The following is a 24,467-nucleotide window of genomic DNA, read 5'->3' as shown; positions in this document are numbered from 1 at the left end:
TTGCCATTGGAAAAGAAAACACACCATTCATGAAGACTGCCTACATTGTAAAAATATTCTGGTAAGTTGTGGCAAAAAAAAGTTAAGCACAGCTCAGTGATGAATTTTTCCATACTATTTTGCTTTCGTCAGGACACAGAATTCTGATGTTGCCATATTGGTGGTGAACCAACTTCTCTGCATAAATTAATATATAAGTGACTTCTTATACAATTACAATTTAATATAGACATATTCCAGACATACACTGCATTTTTTAGACACACAGTGCATTCTATAATCAGAATAGTGTTGTGTATGCATCACTAATAGAAGCCAAGCACAATCCAATATGCCAGATTATCATTAGGAAATACCTATAAATCTTTATATTTGGCAGCTACTCATGAAATATTATATGGCAGTTCCATACTGGGAGTTCTTACTAAAACATTCAGAAAATTATACTGTGAGTTTGGTTACAAAATGCATTTATGACTATAATTCTACCGCTAAAGATTTAAATGCACCCATTTTTGCATTTGACAGTATAACATTGCATTGGATAGTACATTTTGTTTTGGTAATTTCAGCTTTCCATGGTAAGGTAGAAGGTTCCTTTTTAGAGAAATGTTTAAGATTTTTAATTCTGAAGTAATGACAACTGAGCACACACACACACACACACACACACACACACTCATTCTTGTCATGTACTGTATTCCTCATCCTGAAAAAAGTCATATATCCACCCGAATGCAAGTTATGTGTAATGCAGCATTCCAGACTGTGCCTTAAAATGCTTATAAAACACTGCAGTCAATAGCAAATAAGCCATTGCACTCCTCCTTTGGAAGTTCTAAAAAAAACCTTAATGGAATTATAAATGGACAGAAACTCAGTGAAAATGTACATAAGACTGATATTCTACTGTTAAGTATTAAAAAAATAGCTTAGTGCTAATATTGGCTACAAATACTGTTGTAGTAATTTTAGGGGGAGTTCAGTGGAAAATAAAGTTCCCTTGTCATGCAGAAATTAATGTATTTTTACTTTTGTTGTAATGAAAGCCCAATATAAAAATACTTTCACATGTACCAGATCCTTCACCACAAAGGAAAGCCACATACCAACCCCTAACTTAAACCTGCTGTAAATTATCATGCTCCATTGTCTCTGTAAAATGACTATGTATTCTTATATAATAGATAGTATTTCAGTAATTCATTGGCAGTTCCTAGCAGGACTTCAAATTTTCACTCTATGCTTAAGGACTTAAATGTGGATCATTATGAACTTAGACCTACCACAGTGCAACTTTCAGTGTAGAGAGTTTTGATGGTGAAGCCTTTCTAGTATTAACAATGTTCGCTTTCCTGTAGAGGTTTACATGATATTCTCTTCTAATTTAATGATAACTGAACATACATTTATTCAAGGCATGTAGTGCATTCAGCACGCTGAGAAGGTCATATACACAACCATAGTGGAAACGCCATATAATGCAGCATCCAAGACCCACAGCTTAAAATGCTTATCAATTCATCTGTATAAGAGGCATTATCATAGTACTGTTTTGTCCATGAATCCCATGTAAGTGGCAAGAGACAAAATAGAGACAGCAACCAGATTGTATTGTTCACAGTCATGCAAAAGGATATTTATTTGCAAAATAAATTTGACATCAGTTAAACATAAACATAAGCAATATAAAAGAAAAGCTCACATCAACCAGACATAAGAACCAACATAGACAACGCAAACAAAATAACATAAGGAAGCATATGAAATATTTGCCTCTCCGTTATTACCAGCTAGCAGCATTAGGTCACTGCTCACTACATACTAAAACAACCCAGCCATAGAGCTATTCACTCATACTGTCTGACTGTCAAGAAAGGAAGGGATGGAAAAGAAGGATCTCTTTTCCAAAAGAAAGGAACCCTTTTCTACCCCAAAAGGAAGGAGGGAGGGCCAATTCTCAAACTCAGTCCAAAAGAGCAAACCAACTGCTTGCCAAGCAACATATATTTTTATATATATATATATATATATATATATATATATATATATATATGGGTCACCTTCAGAACTCAAATGTGCCGACAGCCGACTGAATCCGATGGGGTTAGGGTTAGTGGATATTTGTTGCATCTGAAGGTGATCCATATATATATATATATATATATATATATGTATATATATATATATATATATATATATATATATATATATATATATATATATGGGTCTACTTTACATTACCGAACCGACACTTCACTGACACACAAAATAAGTGTTTTATTAGTATTATTAGTGTTTTTATAGGGCTTTTATAGTAGTATTTTGAGAGTTTTTTGAATGTATTAAAGCATAAAAATTCTTCAAATATACTGAAGCATTTAAACATTCTAATGTTTTAACATTTTCAATTTGTATAATTGTTTCCATGGTGATAGATTGAATTATTGCACCTGATGCATCATTGGTCTAATGGATGACCTGTAATGGTTTTAAACTGGTTGTTTGTTCTGCTTTTTGAAGTCTGATGAAGCATCTTGTATAGATGTGAAAGCGCTTACTCTTTTGATTAAAGCAGTGTTTTTCTAAAGAAACTGGTTGGCTTCGTTTGTCGTGGAGTACCTGCAGCTTTTTTCTACTTAATTTTGATTTTTGGCGTTCAGTAGGTACCTTACCCTCAGAGGCTTTTTTATTTCCACATTTTTATTTCCACGACACACAAAACACCGACCCTAAATAACCGGAAACACACAACACCGACAACTCACAAAACCGAACACAATTACACTGACACAAACAACGTAAACTACACATGACACACAATGACATATCCACTAACCCTAACCCAAACCCTAACCCTAAGGGCCGACACTACCGCACAGTTACCCTACCCGCACCCTAACCCTAACTCACTTAACCCACCCCTATACCTAAAGACTGTCACTATCGCACACTTAACCTACCTGCACCCTAACCCTAACTCACTTAACCCACCCTACAACATAAAGCCCATCACTATTGCACACACTGACCCTACCTGCACTCTAAACCTAACTCACTTAACCCGTCCCTAAACTACAGTCCGTCACTATCACACACTTACCTTACCTGAACCCTAACTCCGACACTACCATACACTCACCTTTCCTACACCCTAACCCAAAATCCCACAATATCGCACACTTACCTGACCGCTCCTAACTCCGTCACTATCGCACACTTACCAAGTCGCGCTCACACATTACCCTTGTCGGTCTTTCGGCTGTCGGCAAATCACCTTTTCGATCAACTTGCTTGTCGGTCATTTCGTCTCGGTCTTCTGCGTGTCGGTGAAGTGTCGGTTTGGTAATGTAAAGGGGACCCATATATATATATATATATATATATATATATATATATATATATATATATTATATATACTTATATATACATCCCCACTGTCCTACCTTCCAGCTTACTTCCTGCCTCTTGAACCTACCTGTTAGTTAACCTCTCCCTCCCCATCCTATCATTTTCCTAACAAGAAACACAATTTCAGGCACAAATCTCAGATTTTCTCTCATCTGTTATCCAAATGGGAATGCCCATCTAACGTTCCAACATAAACCCCTTCCCCCTTTTTTTGCCCTGCTATGAATTTCATTACCCATTACCACCACTTCTGCCTCTTTGCCTAAACTTTCTCTTCCTTATTTGACTGATTTCTTCTCAGCTATCTATTATACTATATTTTCAGTTTTAAATGTTCTACTACTTTCTCCATTCATTAACTGCTCACCTTACCTAAAGACTTATTACCTATCTGTTTAGATGTTGAATTTCTGAGTGCTCATTGACAAAATTGTCTTTAGGTAATTGTTTAGTTTAACTTAACCTTCAAAGGGCTATCAACCATATGTCTAATTGTTTAATTTACTAGAGGCCTTCTGTTCTATTCTTCTGTAAATGCTAAATCCTTCTATTGAAATATTTGTCTTTTATTTTGTAACATGTAATTTGCAATATCTTAGAGCTTTTCTCCCCGGGCTTCCACTGAAAATGGGCTCTTTATGGCCCAGTGGACTTCCCCGGTCATCAAACTTACATAAATAAATAATTGCTATCTCCTCTTGGCATGCGGTCAGGGACAAAACAGTTTGCCTTCAAACTCCATTTGACAGTACTTAGCAAAAGTTGGTCATTATGTTTCCATATTTAGATATAAAAATGCAATTAAGGCTATAATTATATCTTTACTAATTTTAATGTAGCTCATTAGGGATGATAGCTCTAGCATATCACTATTGTCAGACAGGGTAGGTGTTAATGATATATTTCCAGACGCAAATAAATTTATTTTCTTGAGAAATAAATATAGTTTTGAGTTTTACTGTAAGGGCACTTCTGTTCAGATATATATAAACTATATACTGCACTCCCCACTTTGAAGAGAAGTTATATATTTGCCTTCAATGGAAACCAAGCATAATGCAATACGGCAAACTAGCACATTGTAGTGGTCATGCAGACAAGTTAGTAGTGCCTTTGAGTACAGGGCTCACTTTCTGAAACAGTCTTTATTGTTGTAGCATAATTTATTGGATAAAAGTTTGAATATTCACAGTTACACATTGCAAATAGGGTGTTGCTCAACAGCTACATATTGAATTTATATAAAAAGCTCACAGAACTCAGCATTTTTTGGCCAAACATCATATCTTTGAAAATTTCACTTTAAGAGACAATTGATAATGGTGTTAGTTCACAAAATATAACCGCACAATACATTTATGATTTTATCTAAAATGTATTTGTTCCCAATGAGGACAAAGAAAATATACATATTTGCTGTGAATTTAGTCTAAGGACCTCTCTGTGTTAGTTATGCTAAATAATTGCTATAATAATATGGATACAATTCTGAATGTCAAATACTGGTTTTATTTTCATTGTGTTTACAGATTACCAATAATCTTGTGTCTGTTCCTTTAATCTCAGTTTACCTCTTTCAACTGTGAAAAAGTCAATTAATTTGTCCAGAGTTTCCACAAAAGGAAAATAGAAAAAAAAATGGCTCAGTTAAGAATTTTCAGGGCAAGGAATATAACTGTAGAATACTCAGCAAACACGATAAATAGAGGTCCAAACCCACAAATAGAATCAAATATGGATTCATGTGTCTTTAAATTTTAATTATGGTTAATTGAGAATGCTATAAAAGAAATGTGATGCAAACCTTGTATTATCTGATGAAGTCTTGCTACAAGACAAAAGCGCTAATCCTTGTTGGTCATTAAAATATTTGTTTCAATTTGCGGGTTTGGACCTCTATTTATCGTGTCAGTTAAGAATTTTGTGTGGCACCTCTCATAATCCTTGTCAAGACAGACTTTCAACAACCACCCTAACTTGTGTTTTACCACTTAATTGGCGTTGGCACCTATTGAATTAAATTTGCACTGAACTTCAAAGGCTTTTTGTTTGTCACTAATCCCCATATTTAGAATAGTGTTAAGTTCCTTAAAAAGGGTAACATAAGCAATATGCACTGCCTACCCTTCTTGAAGCTCATTTAGGAAAATAATGTAGTTTTTCCATAGATTGATGTAGGTACCAGCTAATACGTTAATTTATCAACTTTTTACGCATAAGAGTGTAATTCATCCCTATATAAACAATGTGTAAGATTATTTTTTCCACTCTGATGAGCAATTCAGGTTTGAATAGCTGCATAGGCACATTTTGGAGTTGATGTGGGAAGTGGAAAGAAATGAAGCCTGCTCTCCTCTCCTTGGTAGGGGGGATGGGAAACATGTTAGATTTTCTGGTAGAGAACTAAGGGGTATTCTGGGCATCTATCTATGTGCTTTCCAGGACTCCTGAGGTAATAATTCATAAAGATAGGAATATCCCCCACAAGATGCATGCCCACACAGACCATGTGGTATGCATGTATGGGGATACTAGTGGCAGCATCTAGCTACCTTAATAATTCGAAAGCCAAACACACTATAACAACTGTTCTCAGTCACACCACTCCTTGTTGACCGAGACAAAATTTCAGCCCTCAGGTTTGCCTTAACAAGAATCCTGACTAGTATGTGGTAGAGACAGGATGTAACTGTAAGTGGTACACCCATCAATCCCAGCTGCCCAGAATGGGATGGAGCTAAGATTTGACTCCATTGATGACAGGTTCTAATTCCAGAGTCATGGTTTGGAAGCAGAACTGAAGTCAGTTGGTGCGTCTATTCCAGTGACTAAAACAGAAGACAAATGAAAAAATATGAGATTCTTTTTTATAAGGGCAGTATACTTTTGAAAATGTAAAACCTGTCAGTGTTATAGTCTGACAGCACACTTATTAAATCTGCTATCTAGTTATATATTCACAGATGACTTTTCTCAACTAAATAGTAAGTCACTGATGAATGAGGATATTCATAATAGAGGAATGCACACGTTTTTCAACCATTTTGTATATATCCACGGGCTTAGTAAAATAACTTCTTTTAGACTAAGGCAGGAAAATTATACTCACAAAAAATACTTAAGTAAACATGTGCTATTGACCAGTTGTTTGCAATGAACATTTTAGTGTGCATAATATGAAAAATGCTTGCACTCCCTTTAGCTATTTTCCTTTTTGCTTACCTGCTATCGATAAATCAGATCCTCACTCTAGGAGGCCAATACAGTTAGAAATTATAAAGTCTTCATACCTAAAGAATAAAACAGTGCATGTTTTTTTCAGCCCTCTGAATGAATGAATGAACAAAAAATATTTATTTGTGTGAATTTAACCTGATATAGGAGTTGGCATTAATACTTTTTAGTGGGTTAACGCTGTGCAGCAAAAAAAAAAAAATCACTATTAGGAGTCCTATTTTTTCAGTGTGCGAGTAGACACAATGCTTAATTTCAATTTATAAATATTCTTACTATTTTAAAAAAGCTCTGTGTATGTGTCCCTTTGTTCGGGGCTATATTGTTATCGCAGTGTCAATCTGACTTATATTTCAATCACACTACAAAGGCATTACTATGAAGAAATGAAGGTGTAATCAGCTAAATTGTGAACAATTCAAAACCAGTCATGATTATCATGATAATGCATTTTGTGAGTGGTTATTGTGAACATTTGAAATATTGAAATATCGTTGGTGTAAGTTTTGTAAAGTGTTAGTCATTAAATGAAGCATCCGTGTCTTCCTTTTGTATTCTTTTAAAGAACATTCAATGTCTCATATTATGGCACATAGATTCTATGTACTAACAACTGCTGTTGTTTTGATCCATCCCTTTTATTCAGTGCATGTAACATTTTTTTAATTAATTTGATTTATTACGTGACGTTCTACTTACTGATTTTAGCCATACTTATCAATACTGGGAACAGCTGTATAATATGAGAGAATGCAAATATATTCTGATACATTTTACAAGATGATTCTGAACAGGTTAATCCTTTTTTTCTGTCTGACAAGCTATCTTTGTATTCCAAACACAAGCTTTCCTAAAATCAGTACTTTATTTTTACTTCACAATGCCAACAGAAGACAATTCCAATGTAAAACATAACTTGATGCAGAGATGTTCAGAATTTGTAATGTGTTACAAATTAATACTGAAGAGTATAAGCAAACAAGGTGTGCATACTTAAGGCAATTTGCATAAAAATGCCCTTATTGGCTAGATGCACCACTTTATTCCATATGTAAATCTGCACATTCCTTAAAAGGGAAATACAAATCAATTAAATGGAATTGCATTATGCAAAAGTATACCTCTTAAAATATTGCATTATCATATATAACCAATTTCTGACACAGTATGCCTTTGTCAATTACAATGCTTCACATAGTTCAATAGAAATACCCAAAGGCTGTATTACTCGGGCTGCCATGGCTTATTCGAGAAAAAACTGAATATACATTTTTGCGAACAGAAAGATATATAGGAATACATAGAATGATGGATTGAATATCTGACAGATGGATAAAAGGTACTGAAAGTTTGTTGGATTTTACACGATACATAATACCATGTTTCTTACCTTGGGCAGATCACTCCTTTGGCATTAATAAGTCTGTTTACATTTATATACCATCATATTTACATACAAGCACTCATAAAACTAGTAATAGAGTAAGAGAGTCTGTGCAACAGTCAGTATATCCACGGAAACTCATGACCTGAACATTGAAAGCACAAGATATATAGGGCATGCTTATTAGCCAACACAATGGGAAAATCCATATGTATTGATGTTTGCTTGCATTTCTTTAATTTCCATTTGGCCACCCAAGAGGAGAGCACTGGCACAAGGACTGATGGAAGGGACATCAGGGTAGTGCCATCTCTTCCTTTTGCTGCACTAAGGCAGTACTTTCACTTTCTACTTATCTCAGAGACATCAAATTCAGAATTGGAAGTGCTACAAACAGAGCCACACTTGAACTCTTGTTTTATTGGTGATATTTGACTCTGTTTCAATAATGATTGAAATTTCCCCTGATAAGCCCTGTTTTTTCTGAAAGAGAAGCACTATGTTATTCATCTAAAATGTTATTTCCTGAATTAATAACATGGTTTCATTCCTAAGAGTAAAAAAATACTCTTAGGCATAACCAGTGAAGAAAGTATGCCTTTTTTCAGTTCACCTATGAGCTTCATAGTTTGTAAATGGGACACACTACCACTAAACTTTATGAGAGAAAGGAACAAGTGAGTCATTATTTAAAGTTGCCTGCATTCAATCCAAATACTAATATGGTGTGTACCATCTCAGTAGCTCAGTGATAATGGAGAACACTGGACCACAGTATTGTGTCGTGTGCTGCTTAAAATGTTCATAGGATCATTGGAAGTTACTATACTAATGACCCTAGGGTGCTTACAAGCCTAATCAAGTTCTACCCTTATTTTGACAATCAGCACCTATTACCCCTGTCTAAGAGAAACAGAGGTGAAACCCCTAGGGTGAATTTATGGCTACCCATCCAATCATCCAGATTGCATTTGAAAAGCGCCAATGAAGTGCTCTGTTTGACATGAAGTGGGAGTCTGTTCCAAAGGTGTGGTAACCTCAGGAGACAAATCTGTCCCTCTAGCAGGGTCTATTAATGTCACATACCAGGTTAAGGTCTTTAGAGTGAGTAACCTGTGTACCATTTGACTTACCAATATGCAGCATTTCCAAAAAACAGGGTCAGAGATCGCATTGAATGCAAAGCAGACATCGCCTCTGAGTAATCTGTATGAATCAGAATAAAGTGACAGTGATTTCAGATGATCAACATAGGACAGATGCTGAAGACCCTGAATTTTCCCTGTGAGGAATCTTTATGGTCTCTCCAGTTGCTGAAGGTGCTTGGAAAGGTACATACAAAAAGGGCGTTGTACTCAATTATTGGCCTGATTAGGGAAGAGTACAGGGAGGTTATAACTTCTTTTTTTCTGGAGGCATTGGCTTTACCTTATGAGATGAGCAATATAGAATGCCCTTCTTACTACCATGACCATGGAGACATGGTGGTCAAATGTAAGATTGCTGTCAACCTGTGTGCCCAGGTCTCTTACCACTGAGAGCATGTACTTAAGGTGCTGATGGTAGTTAGCAGGAGCATTGCTAGCACTGAAAGGGATGATAATACATTTTTTTGCATTAAGTTTAAGGCCATGACTTTGGAACCAATCATTTGTTTGTGTAAGACCCTCTTGTAGGATATTGACATAATTTGGAAATTCTATGACTGCTAACAGTTTGTAGCCATCTGCAAACTTTGTCAGCCACAGACCTTTAGTTTTTGCTTGTACTTCAGAAAAATAGATTCCAAATATTAGAGGTCCCAGGACTGATCCCTGTGGAACACCACTGGTTACAGATCTGCTACTGGAGGTAGAGTCCCCTATTTTCACTATATGGGTACTATCAGTGAGCCAGTTAGTGATGCATCTAACGATATACAGGTAGATACCTAGCTGGGTGAGTTTGCCAATCATGTCTGAGTGGGGGATAGTGTCAAACACCTTGGATAAGGCTATATGCACAGATTTCCCCTCATCCAAGGCCTTGGTGACTGTGTTGAAGAAGTCCACCAGTTTTAACAGGCATAATCTCTCTTTGACAAATCCAAACTGAGTATGGTCAAGTGTTTGGAGAGTACATATATCTTTCTCCAAAAGTAAAAAGCATTGACAGACACAGCACAAAGGTAAAACCAGGATTTATTCCAGACACGAATCACTCCAAAATTCCACCACAAGTGAGCGCTTTCATCTCCTAACATCGGAGATTTCTTCAGACTGGTGGTGAAGCAAAAGCAATACACTTATATATCATTCTAAAATCAATTAAAACATCAATTTAAACATAATTAACCCATAAATTGGAATTAGTTAATTAAAAAGACAAGAATACTAAAGCTAATGCTTAAGCCCCTTTATTTTTAGATACATAATGAATTCTTCTCTATTGTTTAGTCCAGGGTAAAAACATGCATTTAATCTGACTTGCCAGCAGTATTCAAGCCAACCCAACTCTTCTTCAATGTTAATATTTATAACTTTGGGATGAATTGCATCAATAACTAAGCATTTAAAATTATTTTTGCATTTGCTATCTATATAATGTTTAGCCATTGCACTTTTTGCATCCCTCTACCTATTGCATAGTGATGCTCATATATCCTTCTATATAATTCTCTACCTGTTCTACCAATATAGAAGCACATGCATTCTAAACATACTAATAAATAAACTACATTTTTGGACTTACAAGTAAATTTGCCCGGAACCTTAACTATAGTTTTTCCTAATAATATTTCATTACTTTCTGTGTATAAAAATTGACAATAATTACAACTGAAACATTTAAACATGCCTTTTCTTTTTTCCATTACCTTACATTTATTTAACTTAGTTTGAAAAAAATCTTTAAAATTCTTAGCTCTCTTCTGCAAAAATCTGGGTTCATCTCCTAGTTTCTGTAGGAGATCCTTATTACCTTTGAAGATGGCCCAATTATTTCTAATGATGTACTTGATCCGATAAGAATCAATGCTATTTTGTACTGCTAAAGCTGTCGTGAAGTCCATACTATGTTCTGTATGGGCTTCATCTATCATCACATTGTTTCTTTTAAGAACTTTTTCATTCATAATTTTATTTAACATATGTTCAGGATATCCTCTGTTACTCATCTTTTTACAAAAACTATTTGCTTCTTTATAAAAAATGTCTTCATCATTTGTTAGACTACTAATTCTATTGATCTGGCCTTTAACAATATTCCATTTTGTCTTCTTAGGATGTAAACTCGAGTAATGTAAGTACATATTATTTTGGCACTCTTTTTTTATAAATCTTTGAAACTAATCTACCATCCTTCTTATAAATAGTAAGATCCAAAAAAAATAAAATTTTCTTTACTATAAGTATGAGTAAATTTGATATATGAACAGATATTATTAATATAATTTAAGAATGCTTCTAGTTCTTCCACAGAACCATTCCAAATTATAAGAATGGCATCAATAAATCTCAGCATTTTTGTGACATTCTTTGCAAAAATACTTCCAAAAATATTGGCCATCTCCCATCCTTGCATAAATAAATTGGCATAACTGGGTGCTAAGGCTGCACCCATAACCACCCCATTGACTTGTACAAACAATTCATCATAAAATTTTAAAAAGTTATATGATAAAACTAAATCTATCATTTCCATGAGCAAACTTACAGTATTTGTAGAAAATGCTTTGGATTGCAACAATCCCATTCTGACCATTTCCATCCCTTCTTTGTTAGGGATCATAGTATAAAGAGAATTTATATCAAGAGTTACTAATATATCTGTAACTGAGACTTGTAATTCATTTAGTTTCTTTATACAATCATAGCTGTCCTTTATGTATGTTATACCATTTGGTACTACTTTTTGTAGGTGTTTGTCCACAAAAATAGACATACCCTCAGTCTTGCTGTTCTTACTAACAACTATTGGTCTTAATGGAGGGCAGTCAATATTTTTGTGGATTTTTGGTATACCAAAAATTCTGCTAATTTTGGGGTTATTATTGGTAATGTTCCACTTTATCTTGTCATCAATTCTTCCAGCATAAAACCACTCTGTTATACAAGAATCTATCAAGGAGAAACCTTTTCTAACCTCATTCATATTAACTGGTTTATAGAAATTAAAATCCGATAATAATTCCTTCATTTTAGTTTTATAATCTTGTCTTCCCATTAAAACCATTGCCCCTCCTTTATCTGCTTTAAAAATTAAGATGTTTTCATCTTTTAATAGGGCATCAAAACACTCTTTTTCTCCTTTTGTTAAATTGTAATATTTAAATTTAGAATCATTAACTAACATTTCTAACAATTGCATTTCGCAAACATTCAAGAACATTTCTAATTCTTTACACAGAGGTGGATTATAGCAGCTTGGTTTATAAAAATCACAACTATTGAATTTCTGACTTCCGAAAAGAAGTCTGAAATTTAACTTTCTAACATAGTCTCTTAATTCATTAATCATAGTAAGTTCGTCAGCCCTTTGTGCAGGGGCAAAATTCCATCCTTTGCTCAGCACACAACATTCTTCATAGGAGATATTATTCTCACACAGATTAACAATTTTGAAATTCACATTATTTATGTCTTTCACTGTTTTTGATGGTAATTCCAGTTCTTCTTTGGAACTTTTCTGCCCCCCCAGTTTTTTTGCTGTTGTTGTTTATTATAATAAGGCTTATCTTTATAGCCATCTGCTGTTACTTGGGCCCAAGTTTTATTTTGATTGTCAACTCTTTGATATACTTCAATAATCTGCTTATTCTCATTCGCTTTATGTTGTATTTCATTAGTTTTATTCCTAAAATTATCTTTGGTTTTGGCTTTAACTACTTGTTCATTTACATGTTGTATTATTTCCCCTGCCATATTGGCATTGACCTCCACCACTGTTTTAATCTGATTTTTGTTTCCAAGTCTTTCCGACCTCCTTAATAAACTTGTATCTTCTCCAGCAGCTTTATTTCCCATATCAAACTCATTTTGACCATTTTCGTTAACACTTGTTTCAAGCCTCAGCCCATATGCTGAAGCCGTACCATTAGTATATTCATTCTTGTCTCTAAAAAATGTTTTTCTTTTTCTTTGACATAGCTCGTCATTCAACTTGTGCAATTTTTCTTGAATTTGCACCATTTTGCTACCAAAATTGTCTCTGGAGGTGTTGTCTTTCAAAATTTCGTGGTTTTCTCTAATTCTAACAGTTAATTCTTGTAATTTGATGGCATTGGCTTCATATAATAGCTCCATATATTGTAAACCCGCCCTTTGGTTTATGTTCAACCATTTATCAGTAAACTCCTTTGGCAGGTCTTTTTCTGCTGGTAAATTTTTAACCCTTAGCCTCTTCGGTACTTGTTGGGCTTTCAAGCTGTTTTCAAAAAACAAATCGTCCCATTGTAGGCATTTTACTGTAGTAAGATCTTTCTCCAGCCCATTAAATAGCTCTTTAATATTAACGCCGGCACTCATACTCATTTCCGCAGAAAAGTTCCAAAGAAGAACTGGAATTATCATCAAAAACAGTGGAAGACATAAATAATGTGAATTTCAAAATTGTTAATCTGTGTGAGAAAAATATCTCCTATGAAGAATGTTGTGTGCTGAGCAAAGGATGGAATTTTGCCCCTGCACAAAGGGCTGACAAACTTACTATGATTAATGAATTAAGAGACTATGTTAGAAAGTTAAATTTCAGACTTCTTTTCGGAAGTCAGAAATTCAATAGCTGTGATTTTTATAAACCAAGCTGCTATAATCCACCTCTGTGTAAAGAATTAGAAATGTTCTTGAATGTTTGCGAAATGCAATTGTTAGAAATGTTAGATAATGATTCTAAATTTAAATATTACAATTTAACAAAAGGAGAAAAAGAGTGTTTTGATGCCCTATTAAAAGATGAAAACATCTTAATTTTTAAAGCAGATAAAGGAGGGGCAATGGTTTTAATGGGAAGACAAGATTATGAAACTAAAATGAAGGAATTATTATTGGATTTTAGTTTCTATAAACCAGTTAATATGAATGAGGTTAGAAAAGGGCTCTCCTTGATAGATTCTTGTATAACAGAGTGGTTTTATGCTGGAAGAATTGATGACAAGATAAAGTGGAATATTACCAATAATAACCCCAAAATTAGCAGAATTTTTGGTATACCAAAAATCCACAAAATATTTACTGCCCTCCATTAAGACCAATAGTTGTTAGTAAGAACAGCAAGACTGAGGGTATGTCTATTTTTGTGGACAAACACATACAAAAAGTAGTACCAAATGGTATAACATACATAAAGCTAATGGGCCTGGAAATTACCGGCCCATTAGCTTGACAAGCCTTATCTGCAAAGCCATGGAGAGGATCATAATGGACCTCATAAATAAAGACATAGGGAATTTGCAGACTTTGGATCCAACCCAGTTTGGCTTTGTCAAAGGCAGATCATGCCTTTTAAACTTGGTTGACTTTTTCGAAACAGTCACCAAAGCCATTGATGAGGGAAAGGCAGTCCATACAGCCTACCTCGATCTGGCTAAGGCCTTCGATACAATACCCCACTCGGGTATCATTGAAAAACTCATCAGCTTAAATGTTAACCCATACATCACAAGATGGGTTGCAAACTGGCTGAGTGACAGAACCCACAGGGTCAGAGTTGCTGGCGCCATGTCAGACTCAAAGCCTGTCACAAGTGGTGTCCCACAGGGCTCAGTCCTGGGCCCACTCTTGTTTGGCATCTACTTTTCCAAGTACAAGCAAACACAGGAGGGTTATGGCTGACAAAGTTTGCAGATGACTGCAAACTGGGCCATAGTAGAAAACACATCTGACACAGATATCCTTCAGAAGGGTCTCACAGAAACGGATAACTGGTGCCAGAGCCACGCCTAAAGTTAAATGCCAAAAATGCATAGTCATACCCTTCGGGAAAAACAAGGTTACCCCTAGCTACCAAATAGGTGGCAATCCACTGAGCACAGAAGAAGTTATCAGGGACCTGGGGACCCAGGTTGATAGTAGTCTGTCATTCGACACCCATGTAGCTAAAGTAGTTAGGAAGTCCTTCTACATTGCCCACCTTATCATGAAGGGATTCTCATCTAGATCAAGGGAGGTCATAGTCTCCCTTTACTCATCACTCATCAGACCAATGATTGAGTACAATGCCCCATTCGGAATGTATCTGACCCGACACTCGCAGCAGCTGGAGAGGCCACAAAAGTTCCTCACCAAAAGGATAAAGGGTCTCAAAAATCTGTCCTATGCTGCCCGACTGAAAGAACTCCAGCTCTATTCAGTCGCCACGCTTGCTCAGAGGTGACCTTTGCCTAACATACAAGGCCATGTCAAACCCAGATTTGATGAATATGCTTCACCTCAAAAATCTAGATCCATCAGAGCCACAAGGGCGGGAGACTTAAACCTCGACACGGCTATTAATAGGACGTGCTGGAGGGATAGATTCATCACCCAAAGACTCCCTATGCTGTGGAACAAAATCCCGTACATGTGAGGCAGAGCACTCGCTGGCCTTGTTCAAGAGAAATCTTGACCAATGGATGGGAGATCGCAGATATACCCCAGGAATTACCTCAGTGTCACTGCTCGACAGAGGCACAGCAAAATAATGGGTATAGTTCCCCATACAAAAGGGGTGGCGTAAGCCACAAAACAATGGGCTAGGCTTATAAATGCCCTCGGGCAGATAGCCTAGTATGAACCTATGAACCTATGAACCTATAAAGGACAGCTATGATTGTATAAAGAAACTAAATGAATTACAAGGAAACTCCCAGATATGCTCAGAACTAGTTCAAAATGATGTGAAGATTACTGATCCTACAGACATTGCCAACATACTGGCTGACAGGTTCAGTGCAAACTGCCCCCCCCCCCAAAAGGAGAGATATCTATACCAAGCGATTGCAGCCCCCCAAACATCTCCAACGCCCAAGTGAGAACTGCTCTCTCCAAAGCAAAAAACACAGCATCCATGGGACCTGATGGTGTCCCCGGCTGTGTGCTCCACGAACTCAACGAGGAATTAAACCCACAGCTAGGACAGCTGTTTAATCATAGTCTTACCTCTGGATACGTACCCAGGGAGTGGTGCACTGCAACTGTGGTCCCACTTCACAAAGGCGGTGCCTCCACCGAGCCCATTAGCTTGACAAGCCTTATCTGCAAAGCCATGGAGAGGATCATAATGGACCTCATAAATAAAGACATAGGGAATTTGCAGACTTTGGATCCATCCCAGTTTGGCTTTGTCAAAGGCAGATCATGCCTTCTAAACTTGGTTGACTTTTTCAAACAGTCACCAAAGCCATTGATGAGGAAAGGCAGTCCATACAGCCTACCTCGATCTGGCGAAGGCCTTCGATACAATACCCCACTCGGGTATCATTGAAAAACTCATCAGCTTAAATGTTAACCCATACATCACAAGATGGGTTGCAAACCGGCTGAGTGACAGAACCCACAGGGTCAGAGTTGCTGGCGCCATGTCAGACTCAAAGCCTGTCACAAGTGGTGTACCACAGGGCTCAGTCCTGGGCCCACTCTTGTTTGGCATCTACTTTTCAAGTACAAGCAAACACAGGAGGGTTATGGCTGACAAAGTTTGCAGATGACTGCAAACTGGGCCATAGTAGAAAACACATCTGACACAGATATCCTTCAGAAGGGTCTCACAGAAACGGATAACTGGTGCCAGAGCCATGGCCTAAAGTTAAATGCCAAAAAATGCATAGTCATACCCTTCGGGAAAAACAAGGTTACCCCTAGCTACCAAATAGGTGGCAATCCACTGAGCACAGAAGTTATCAGGGACCTGGGGACCCAGGTTGATAGTAGTCTGTCATTCGACACCCATGTAGCTAAAGTAGTTAGGAAGACCTTCTACATTGCCCACCTTATCATGAAGGGATTCTCATCTAGATCAAGGGAGGTCATAGTCTCCCTATACTCATCACTCATCAGACCAATGATTGAGTACAATGCCCCATTCGGAATGTATCTGACCCGACACTTGCAGCAGCTGGAGAGGCCACAAAAGTTCCTCACCAAAAGGATAAAGGGTCTCAAACATCTGTCCTATGCTGCCCGACTGAAAGAACTCCAGCTCTATTCAGTCGCTTACCGCTTGCTCAGAGGTGACCTTTGCCTAACATACAAGGCCATGACAAACCCAGATTTGATGAATATGCTTCACCTCAAAAAATCTAGATCCGTCAGAGCCATAAGGGCGGGAAACTTAAACCTCAACACGGCTATTAATAGGACGTGCTGGAGGTATAGATTCATCACCCAAAGACTCCTTATGCTGTGGAATAAAATCCCGGTATATGTGAGGCAGAGCACCTCGCTGGCCTTGTTCAAGAGAAATCTTGACCAATGGATGGGAGATCGCAGATATACCCCAGGGATTACCTCAGTGTCACTGCTCAACAGAGGCACAGCAAAATAATGGGTATAGTTCCCCATACTAAAGGGGTGGTGTAAGCCACAAAACTATGGGCTAGGCTTGTAAATGCCCTCGGGCAGATAGCCTAGTATGAACCTATGAACCTATGAACCTATGAACAAGTCTCTGTTACAGATATATTAGTAACTCTTGATATAAATTCTCTTTATACTATGATCCCTAACAAAGAAGGGATGGAAATGGTCAGAATGGGATTGTTGCAATCCAAAGCATTTTCTATAAATACTGTAAGTTTGCTCATGGAATTGATAGATTTAGTTTTATCATATAACTTTTTAGAATTTTATGATGAATTGTTTGTACAAGTCAATGGGGTGGCTATGGGTGCAGCCTTAGCACCCAGTTATGCCAATTTATTTATGCAAGGATGGGAGATGGCCAATATTTTTGGAAGTATTTTTGCAAAGAATGTCACAAAAATGCTGAGATTTATTGATGACATTCTTATAATTTGGAACGGTTCTGTGGAAGAACTAGAAGCATTCTTAAATTATATTAATAATATCTGTTCATATATCAAATTTACTCATACTTATAGTAAAGAAAAAATCAATTTTTTGGATCTTACTATTTATAAGAAGGATGGTAGATTAGTTTCAAAGATTTATAAAAAAGAGTGCCAAAATAATATGTACTTACATTACTCGAGTTTACATCCTAAGAAGACAAAATGGAATATTTTTAAAGGCCAGATCAATAGAATTAGTAGTCTAACAAACGATGAAGACATTTTTTATAAAGAAGCAAATAGTTTTTGTAAAAAGATGTGTAATAGAGGATATCCTGAACATATGTTAAATAAAATTATGAATGAAGAAGTTCTTAAAAGAAACAATGTGATGATAGATGAAGCCCATACAGAACATAGTATGGACTTCACGGCAGCTTTAGCAGTACAAAATAGCATTGATTCTTATGAGATCAAGAACATCATTAGAAATAAGTGGGCCATCTTCAAAGGTAATAAGGATCTCCTACAGAAACTAGGAGATGAACCCAGATTTGTGCAGAAGAAAGCTAAGAATTTTAAAGATTTTTTTCAAACTAAGTTAAATAAATATAAGGTAATGGAAGAAAGAAAAGGCATGTTTAAATGTTTCAATTGTAATTATTGTCAAATTTTTATACACAGAAAGTAATGAAATATTATTAGGAAAAACTACAGTTAAGGTTCTGGGCAAATTTACTTGTAAGTCCAAAAATGTAGTTTATTTATTAGTATGTTTAGAATGCATGTGCTTCTATATTGGTAGAACAAGTAGAGAATTATATAGAAGGATATATGAGCATCACTATGCAATAGGTAAAGGGGATGCAAAAAATGCAATGGCTAAACATTATATAGATAGCAAATGCAAAAATAATTTTAAATGCTTAGTTATTGATGCAATTCATCCCAAAGTTATAAATATTAACATTGAAGAAGAGTTGGGTTGGCTTGAATACTGCTGGCAAGTCAGATTAAATGCATGTTTTTACCCTGGACTAAACAATAGAGAAGAATTCATTATGTATCTAAAAAGAAAGGGGCTTAAGCATTAGTTTTAGTATTCTTGTCTTTTTAATTAACTAATTCCAATTTATGGGTTAATTATGTTTCAATTGATGTTTTAATTGATTTTAGAATGATATATAAGTGTATTGCTTTTGCTTCACCACCAGTCTGAAGAAATCTCCGATATTAGGAGATAAAAGCGCTCACTTGTGGTGGAATTTTGGAGTGATTCGTGTCTGGAATAAATCCTGGTTTTACCTTTGTGCTGTGTCTGTCAACGCTTTTTACTTTTGGAGTTTGTTTTGCGATTTAGCATTTTTTTTGGCTGCTTTTGTGGATTACATATATCTTTGTTGATATGGTCCGTGATGATTCGCTTCATGGCCTTGCAGATATGGCTAGTTAGGCAAATAGGTCTATAGTTTCAGACGTCAGTGGAAGTACCACCTTTGGGCAAGGGAATAACAGTGGCCATTTTCCATTCAGCTGAGATGAAGCTGATGCTTAGACTATGATTGAAAAGAGTATCCAATGGTGTTAATAATTCTTGTCGAAACTCATGTAGGACGCAGCCTGGGATGTTACAGGGTCCCGCTCCTTTTTGGCATTTACTTCTCACTAGCCAAGGCCAATGTCACTGGTCTCTGGCTGACTAAAGCTGCAGATGATTGCAAATTAGGAGCTGTCATTGAATCTCACACTAACACAAATGCTGTCCAGGAGGGGCTGACACAGACAAACAACTGATGTCAGAGCCATGGACTAAAACTAAATGGCAAGAAATGCATAATAGTATCTTTTGGGAAGTCATCTATTCCTGGTAATTATCATATTGACAATACACCCCTTAGAACTGACCCAGTAGTCAGGGACTTAGGGACACACATAGATAGTATTCTAGCCTCTTATCATCATCTGTCTACAGTGGTGAGGAAATAATTCTATGTCACACAACTTATAAACAAAGGTATGGCATCTAAGTCCAAGGAAGCAATGCCCCACTGTAATCTGCATTCGTCAGACCTATCATTGAGTACAATGCCCCTTTTGGTATGTACCTAACGAGGCATATCCAACAACTGGAATGGCCACAGAGCTTTCTCACTAAAAGAATACAGGGCATAAGTAAAATATCCTTTCAGACTGATTCAAGGCCCTATCCCTGTATTCTGTCTCCTACATGCTTTTGAGGGGAGATCTATGGCTGGCATACAAGGCATTGTCAGACTCCACTCTGATGGACCTCCTGCATATTCACAAAACATACCAGTACCAGAATTACCCATTCTAAGGATTTAAATGTATGTATCCCAGAGACTATTCTGTCTATGGAACAGGATCCCCATCCATGCGAAGCAGAGTTCTTCCCTAAGCCAATTCAAGTGCAGCTTGGACAATTGGATGGGAAAACAGAAATGAATCCCTGGTTTGGCACCTATGTCTGTAATGGACTCAGGTAATCTGTAAATGGGTTCATCTCCCAGGCCCGTGATTACACTTATCAGGGATATCAGAACTTGTCAGAGATTTGGGATGCATAGCTAGGCTTAAAAAGGCCCTTGTGGTCATTAGCCTAGTAAACACCTATGAACCTACAAACCATAGATGCTGTGTGTTTGGCCTTAGAGACCATGTTTATGGCCTGCTCTTTACAGATACAAGATAGGGGGACAGGTGGTAGGGATGTAATGGGGTATGTGTGGTGTGGACAGGGGACTGAAGTTTTCACAGAACCTGTAAGCCATCAGGTTAGCTATGCCCACTTATTCAGTATATGTGGTATCATTAACTACCAGTTCAGCACAAATCTGGTCCTTTCCATTTAGGTTATGGATGTAACTAAAGAGCACCTTATGGTTGTCCTTAGTTGAGGAAGCTAATTTTGGATTTGTAGTTTGCATTGGAAGACTTCACAAGAAGTCTTATCTGCTTGTTTAAGCTGAGGAGGGAGTGTTTCAAGTTTAGGGCTTGCTCCCTCTTATCTTAGACAGCAATTTGTTCCTTCTTATTGCAAAGCCTGTTAACGGCAGCTGTCCACCAAGCAAGTTTGCTTTTCCTTGATGAGCTACTTTTGGTCCTATCAGTTATGGCTAAGTCAATGCAGCTACACAGAAGTTTGTATAAAGCATTGGTGTAGAACTCAGCATAGTTGCCAGTTCCATCTGAGGGGGTAGGTGCAATGAAGCTATTTATATCATCCCGTAAGAGTTTATCATCTGCTTTGGCAAAGTTTTTTAGTTTTGTTGCTGCTAGGGTAGAGGTCAGGTGTGATTGTTACTTTGAATGAGACTAATCTGTGGTCAGATCTCACCAGGGAAGACCTCACAGTAGGAGTGCTACAATGCTCTCCCATATTGATAAGCAGCAGATTCAGGATACTGGCACCCCTTATGGGGGTGTCAACCAGCAAATCCAGTGCACTGGAGTTAAAAAAGTTGAAGAACCTTTGGGCAAGTGATTTTGTGCATGAGTAATTTACCCAGTCAATGGATGGGTAGTTAAAGTCACTCAAAACCATGGTGTTCGGATGTATCTTGATATACTTAAGTAGATCCAAATAGGCATATTGAGTGCCCTGATTCATGGATGGGGTCCTGTAGTTGGCAATGACTTGAATAGGTGTCCTACCAATCATTAATTGCACCTGAAGTATCTCCAGGGAATTGTACTGTTTAACCAATCTGGAGGTGGATTTACCTTTAATGATTATTGATATACCGCCTCCTTTAGTTTTCATGCCTTCAGTTTGTGGTCTGAATGTGTGGAATGAGGTGTAAGCCAGTATGGATTGGGTGCTCTCCACAGCCTTGAACCAGGTCTCTGTGACTGCACAAATGTCTGCGTCTTCCAAGGTGAGGACTGCTTCTAGTGAGTGCGGTTTCATGTTAAGACTCCTAGCGTTTAGCAGCATAACGTTGAGGTTGTTTTTAGATGGAGTTTTTACATCAGGAGCTTTGTCCATGAGAAACTGCCTAAAAAGGCTCTATGGGTGTGGCAAGAGCCTTAGCCAGTAGCTGAAATCCCAGGGATGACAGATGAAGACCATCTCTAGCTAAGCATCGAGGTCTGTCGATCATGTCAGCCCAGGCTGACAGATACTGGATCTCCTTAGAATGACACTAGAAACTAAGCCAGTTGTTGAAGACAATCATTTTCTGTTTGTATTGAGTCATCATCCTAGGTGAAGGTAAAATGCTGCTTAAGGCTAGGGACATACCTGCCTGAGACACATAGTCTGATAGCTCAATCATGTCTCTCTTCATATAGTCCAGAGAGGTATGTCACAAGTCATTCACACCAACATGAATTATGACAGAATCATAACAGTACCTATTGTTGAGAGACTTGAGTGCGTGTGTGATATGGTGTATCATGACACCTGACAGACAGCTGACTGTGACCTTTTCCTTATCCTGCCTGGTGAGAGAGACATCTGTGTGTCTCATGATGGAATCACCTATGACAAATTTGTTTGGTTTTCTGTTTTGCTTTAAGGGCTTGACAGGTGAGATACTGGTGCATGAGCTATTATGTGCACTGTGTTCTGCAGAAGAAGTATTATATGTAGTATGCTTGTATTTGAGTTTGGGAGATCTCTGGTGTTTAGGTATGTTTCTGGTGAGGACCTCCGCATATGTAGATATGTGTTATGTGGGTTTGGGTGGCGTAGAAGGTGATGAGCCATGCATGCTGATAACCTGCTCATTGTCGTATGTACTGACTTGTGTGTAAGAGAGCATGGATTCAAGGTTCTTAATATAGTTGCATCTCTCACATATTGAGTTTTTGTGGACTAGGAGTAGAGGGCTGTTGGTGAACATGAGGTAGTTGCTACACTGCCTCAGGATGTCCATGTCAACCAAGCTGACTGGAGAAACTGGGGAGATTGTCTGTCCATAGTGTTAGGTAAATTTATATGGTCAGGAAAAGAAGTCACACTTAGGAATGGGCTAGTGGGTGAGAGGTATATTGGTACCTCTGAGACTAGGCTTAGTATTCTACCTGACAGTAGAGCAGGGACAGGAAAAACCTTTGGAGGACCACAAGCAAAGTACTAAGGGAAAATTTAACAAGCAAAATGTCTGTGTCTATAACCATGAACAGTCACCAGTGCTACTTGACAGTGCATGATGGTGCACTATACACAAACAAATACAAATGTGGGTCTTAAATAAAACAATAAATACCCCTTTTAACTCAAACTTCCAATAAGGATACTTTCTCTGAGCTCTAGTCTAATCATCCTTCATTAGATGGGAACCAGACAGCGCTATCCTGCTACAAGAGTGCAGAAGGGCCTTCACCAACATATATGGCTTGAATTTGATGCTCAGAAGTCATATAACAGACCTAGAAACAGCAAACCTGGAGCTGGGCTATGCTACAGCTGAACTAGTACACTATATAGTAAAATGTGGCAAAAAACAGTTCAGACAATTCAAACAAACAGTAGAATGCAAATACAAATTAAAAGTGCAATATAAGAGCAAAACAGGCACTTGTAGTTAGTTGGAAGCAATGGATGCCTCATATCTTTCAGTATCTCAGTGAAGAGCTGGTTTTAGTGCATGTAATACCAAACAGTCTAGATTCAGCACATCTGAATCTAGCCTATGCTATAAAATGCAGAAGTACTAGAAATTCAAAGTCCAGAAAATCACAGTTGCAATGGCAAAAAAACAGTTTAAATAAAGCATCAATTTACCAGCAATTACCAGCTTAGAAGGGTGTAGGCCACATTCTTCTGCCACAAGAGTCTAGACTACAAACATTCCTAATCTAACTGATTGCCAGAACTAAAATACTTCAGAATAACTGACACAATAGGCCTTCAACCAGCAATTTCCAGATTAGAAGGGTGTAGGCTATCCTCTCCTGCCACAAGAGTTAAACCACAAATCTTCCTAATGTAAAATAACTGGTTTGGAACCCAAGTCCTTAAACTGGAACAAAGACACTTAGAACAACAGACACAATAAGCCTTCACCCAGCAATTCCCAGCTCAGAAGGGCAGAGGCTACCTTCTCTTCTCAGAAGAGTGTAGACCGCAAACCTTAATGTAAAATAACTGGCAGTATGGTAGTATCAAAGTCTGACATCAGCACATTGCTGGTGCATAGCTCTCAGTCTCTTAGCATAAAAAAGTCTGGACAGAGACAAAAGTAATGGGAGGAAAGCCCCATAAATAGGGACACATTTTAAATATTGCTCTTAGAAGCTTAAAAAGTTTCTAGAATAAAAGATTTTGTGTTGTCATGCATTTTCTGGAGGATATGAAATCTGTAACTCAAATGCCTGTCATTATTTAGTAAATTCAGTCCTTACTGATTTATCTCAAAAATCCAGAAAACCCCAAATTTTATGAGGAAGAGACCTAAAATATGATGCAAAAATCTGAACATTCTGTGAAAATCTGTACAGTTGAGA

The sequence above is a fragment of the Protopterus annectens genome, chromosome 3.part0 (assembly GCF_019279795.1).
Source record: "Protopterus annectens isolate FY-2018-M chromosome 3.part0, PAN1.0, whole genome shotgun sequence".
Lineage (NCBI taxonomy): Eukaryota > Metazoa > Chordata > Ceratodontiformes > Protopteridae > Protopterus > Protopterus annectens.
This window is presented reverse-complemented; position numbering follows the sequence as displayed.